The sequence below is a fragment of the Papaver somniferum genome, unplaced genomic scaffold, assembly GCF_003573695.1.
Source record: "Papaver somniferum cultivar HN1 unplaced genomic scaffold, ASM357369v1 unplaced-scaffold_33, whole genome shotgun sequence".
NCBI classification, from domain to species: Eukaryota; Viridiplantae; Streptophyta; class Magnoliopsida; order Ranunculales; family Papaveraceae; genus Papaver; species Papaver somniferum.
Genome location: NW_020644373.1, coordinates 3,490,000 through 3,495,533, shown reverse-complemented (window position 1 = coordinate 3,495,533; position 5,534 = coordinate 3,490,000). Strand labels below are relative to the sequence as shown.

Below are 5,534 nucleotides of genomic sequence, written 5' to 3'. Positions count from 1 at the left end.
TCAATTTCAGTAGCAGCGACTACTGTTTTTAGTGTCAGGTGAAAAATGATTGAGAAAAGAATTCTCTCGATTCTAGGGTTGGGTTAAAGTATGGGATGGATGGATACACCCCACTGCTGACACATGAATGCCCTGAGTAACTGCCTATGTGCCTTTATAACAGAATCGGCTACCCTTTAACACAGACTCGGCTCCCAATATTATTGTCCTGTGAAATGATTGTTTTATCCTTTTGGCTCTATTTGGATGATTTCGTCTTTTCCTTCGTATGACTCCAGAGCAGTTATAAAACTCAAAACAAACGTAAAGTATATAATTTACAAGAAAAATAACAAAGAAAACATAACCAATAGATAATAAAGAGGGTGTATTCTACACCTATCAGTAGCACATACACAAAATCTAGATAAAGAGAATAGTTGCACAGATAAATTTTGACGGACGCCCAGCCGTTCCAGGAAAGAATAACATCTACAAAGAATAACATCTTTCCACAAGAAAGAGCAAGATGGAGAAAAACTTATTCATCCTTCGAATTGGATTCCTCCGGATCGTAGTCCTCATCAATAGGCCTATCAGCATTCATGAATCCCTGGGCCCGGTCGAGCATGCCTCGGGTCACCTTGAGCTCTTCTTGAAGTGAAGCAATGTACATTCCTGGTGGTTAAATCAGCTAACCATGTGTTCATTTTGGCTATCAACCAATCCTTCTCAGTTACCAGTGACTGAAGTCTGGCAATCTCCATTTACTTGCCAGCCATGCACTCCAGGTGTAGCTTCTTGGAACGACAAATAAGAGATTGCACCTACAAGGTCAAGAAGTTAATTCAAAGGCGCGGTAAGTATATATCTATAAATTCGAAGAAGTGATTATTTTCTACCTCGAAGGTGCGTTGTTTATCGATTGTAAGAACTGTGTTGAATCTGTGAATTGTGATTAACGTTTATTCAAACAGAGACCAAAGATTACAATGAAGGAGAGGATTATTTATAAGCTTCATTACAAGACAGTTACAGATAGAGTAATACAGCTGTAGATGAGCTGTCAGTAACCAATACAAGGTTAGCACGTGTATAGTTCAGATAAGCTGGAGATGAGTCAGCATAGCACAGTCATGCTTGTTCTAACATTCCCCCTCAAACTAATGCATCCATAATGAGCATTGATGCTTTAGTTTGCTAATCAAGCATTGTGACCTGGAATACCTACAACTGGATGTTATAGAGAAACTGCACATGGAAGTCTTCTGATGCTCTACCAGATATAAACAGCAGCAGCATTAACACATGTAATCTTTGCAAATCCTGATTAAGAAGCTTGTATGCATGCCAGAAGGAGCTGGAGCAGGATCAACAGTGTCAGTTGACTCAACTGGTGCAGGATCAACAGTGTCAGTTGACACAACTTTAGTAGGAGCATCTGTAGTTGAAGTAGCATTCCACCTTAAACTCTAACTGATCACTTTAGTACTGCATCAGGTTGCTTTAAAGAATAGAAAGTTGCTCTGCACAAAGTAGTAGCTGAACCATAATAAAGATGACCCTTGGATGCTATTGAGAAGCACTGCAAACTATTTTTGTAGATGATATACTGCATAACTTGGTTTGAGAGATATAGTTGAAGCATATGCTATGATGTTGATGCAGAAGAAAGCCAAACCATACAAACCAGAACTGTGTCAACTCTTGAAGTTGATCCATCTGCTACTGTATCAACAACAGTAGTTGATCCCCTGTAAAGCTTTCTACAAATAATAAATCTGACATGTAATACTTGGATCATTGCACATTATTCAATCCAAAACATTCACAGTCTCTTGTACCATTATCATCTTGAAGTATTAACAGCATATAGAAACTCAAAGCCTTGTGCAAATCATGGATTCAAACCAATCTGTAAATAGTGAAATAAAGTTGCAAATCCTGGAGATATTCCCCCTCAAACTAAGCACTAGGATAGTGCAAAGTTTGTCATCTGTGACTGTAGAATAGAAATCCAAGCGTTGCAGTTGAACTATGAAATCCAAGAAACTCACACAAAGGTTGATGCAGCATCATTACAGATCATCATATGTATCTCAACATATACTTCTCCATCACTAATCTAAGACTACATAGGAGGACTGTGTGCTGGATTTTCTTAAGACAATATAGACAATTGAAGAAAAATGAACACACAACACACACAATAGCACTATGACGAGTCTGACCTCAATTGTAACAACACAAAGTAACTTTGGGTATTCATCAAAGGTAATGAAGAATAAAAAAAATGTCAATACCGAGTTTTCACCAATGTGATGAAAAATCACAGATGTTCTCTAAACCGAAATACAATGTAAAACTTATCCACAAATTGATTGTCACAATTGCTATCTTGAAACTATGAATAGTATGCAAATCAGATCTAAAAAGTTGAGAGAACTTATCTTGAAGTAACAATGAGTTTGCATCTTCATGAAGCAAAATCACTAGTTGAATACGAGGCTTCATCCATGTGAAGAAAAATCACTCAATTTACAAATCTCCATCCAACAAATATCTTCAAGAATTCTCGAAGCAGAAGTAAACTGGTATGAAGATAAGAAAACTGAGACTCGGTAGTGGAGCAGGAGATCTTGAATATTTCCTCTAATCCAAATACTAAACAGATGCCGATATATCAAGGACCAAGATCATGAATCGTCATTATCAAACGTCACCCAAATCAGATCCAGAAACTGAATCGCAAAGAAATTGCAAAAATAAATCGAATCTTGAAAAAAATCTAAAATACCTAACTAATTCAGATGTAGAAAATTGAAATCAACAAAGAAACAAACAATGGAAGGAGATTGGAGACAGTCGAAAAGCCTCTAGAGGTTGTTGATGAATTTATGGTGATGATGGCGGTGGTTGAGGTTGTGATGTTGTTGTAGATAATTGGTTGAGGAAGTCAAAATCCCTCTTCAGTTTGTGTAATCAAAAAGAAAATTAGGTTTGAGACAGTCAAAATGCCTCTTCTGGTTGTGTAATTGAAAAGAAAAAGATGTTGTAGGTGATTATTTGTATCATCTGATTTGAAATCAGAGATTGAAGTGGAGGTGATGAGGTTGTAGGTGTATTGATTTGTGATGTTGCAGGTAGTGATTGTTGTGAAGGTGGTGGTGGTAATGGTGAGTTACAGCGGAAGATAAAAGAAACTCCATTAATGGAGGTTGAAAGGTACATGATCAAAATAGAGAAGTCAGAATTCCTCTTTGGTATCTGATGCCATGTAAGAACTGTGTGGAATCTGTGAATTGTGATTAAAGTTTATTCAAACAGAGACCAAAAATTACAATGGAGGAGAGGCTTATTTATAAGCTTCATTACAAGACAGTTACGGATAGAGTAATACAGCTGTAGATGAGCTGTCAATAACCAATACAAGGTTAGCACGTGTATAGTTCAGATGAGCTGGAGATGAGTCAGCATAGCACAGTCATGCTTGTTCTAACATCGATAACCTCGGAATAGTCGACCACCCAGTCATAGAGATGCTAATCAACAAGGAGCATAGTGCTGTCAAGCAATCCACGAGCCACTGATGCGTATAAAATGGCATAATCGCTAGTTGTGAGGATATGGTGATTGAAGCACCACTTTTATAAGACGAAATTAAGCGTCGTACAAGAAAAAAAAAACGGTCGATAAGAGTTCGATAAGGAGCAGAGCTCTTGAAGTTTCAGAAGAAATCAAATTCCTAAACATCATGGTGTTTCAGTGGAGTACGAAGCTTATTGTCAATTGTCTCGGAGAAAAAAATGGAACATCAAAATATTAAGCTGGTTATTATAGAAGACGCATAGTGGGTCAAAGAAGAGTCCACCATCTCTCCTATAATAATTGGACCAGCTTAAAGCAACATGGCCTCACGAATGAAATGTTTAGAGATTTACAAAACTAACACGATGGTCATTAGTTAGCCAAAGGAAAAGCACGAGGACATATGTTGGGATGCCAACTCTTGTGATCACTAGTTTCCTTATTTTACTTATGCTTAGTTTCTTAGTTTAGTTAGACTTTTTTTAATAGTTAAACATGTTAAGATAATTACTTGTTAGTCAAGATTCCTGAGTTATAAATACTCTTCCCTGAGTCTGTAATAAGACATTCAATTAATACAAACTCAGTTCTTTTATTGTTCTTCACAACAGATGTGGCGAATCCCCATAAAAAGGATTTTATCTTAGGGTTCTAGTTGGTTTTGAGTTCTCTTCAGTTGTTTTGGTTTAGAACCCTGAAATCTGGTATCAGAGCAAGGTTGTTTATTCACATGAGTACCAAAGTTACCATCCAGATGATTTATCACATGCTGAGATTTTCAACCAGAATATAGCTAGTATGGAAAGACGGTTAGAGATACTAGGAAACCAGAGGTCATATGAAAATAATAATCAGGTTTATAATAACTCGTGTTCCATTGATTCACATATGTACCAAACCCAATACCATGGGGATAATTATTTGCACAAGGTATTGAACAATCTTTGAATTGGCAGCACAATGAGGTTTTAGACTATAAAAATTTGAGCTTGGAAGATAGCTTAAGGTTGTATACATTACAAATTAGTCGAAAAACGTCTCAACTTCAACAGACCACTCAAAAAGCTTTAGAAAACATTGAATATCAAGTAGGTCAAATGACTAGACAGTTGGAGGAGGAACAGAGTTGGTTCCCAAACCAGTCTCAATCCTAATCTAATTGTACCTTAGAGTATATTGATTATTCTTCTTAGGAAGAAACTGTTAATGATCAACTTGTAGAAGTTTTGAGTGGAAGTGAGGAACCCAAAATTCAGATAATTATGATGTAGAAGAACCTGCATATGTAGAGGATGCTACTATTGAGTGTCATGACTCAAAGGTGATAGATGTTCATAATGAGAAACCTTCTAATCATTTGAATTCTGAGATTTATATTACTGTTGAAAATGATAACAATATGGTTATTCATAATACCGTTGCTTCACTATGCCCAATTTTTGTTGATCCATCTAAAAGCTCTCGAGATGCATGTATGAATGTGGAGCCGATTGATACAGGGCAGTCAACTTGGGCCACTGATTTTGAACCACTATCCACGTGTTTATCCCATTTTGCAGACTCTGATGACCCTATGCTAATTGACATTGTCAATGCATTTGATTCTTCGATGGATAATATAGGTAACTTAACAGCGGAAGTTATTTCCGCAGACCTCGGCGCAGATTTAGGGGTTATTGCTTTGATGAACTTGAACCACGAGACACATGTTTAAATCATTTTGAGCATAATGATCCGGTGCCTAGTGTAATTGTTAGTGCATTGATTCCTCCGATTCCTAATGAAGATAGTTTGTCAATTGAAAATATTTCAGTTGAACTTGAACCAGATTTAGGGTCCGCGCTACGCACTATCAAACAATCTGTACTTGTTGGTGTGAATGATTTACTGTTCCCGACAAAGTATGACTTGATTATTATGGAATGTTTTGCACAGGGAGTGGATCTTCACATATTTTTGGCTGATTA

The 5,534-nt window shown here is 36.9% G+C and overlaps 1 long non-coding RNA gene across 1 annotated transcript; it reads right to left on the bottom strand.

Annotated features, from left to right (window-relative positions):
• Nucleotides 1-334: 334 nt before the first annotated feature.
• On the bottom strand, nucleotides 335-3,305 carry LOC113342034. The gene is made up of 2 exons (XR_003356344.1): nucleotides 882-3,305; nucleotides 335-806 (listed from the first exon to the last, which is right to left on the bottom strand). It is a non-coding gene; the product is annotated as an uncharacterized LOC113342034 (long non-coding RNA).
• Between the last annotated feature and the right edge of the window lie 2,229 nt (nucleotides 3,306-5,534).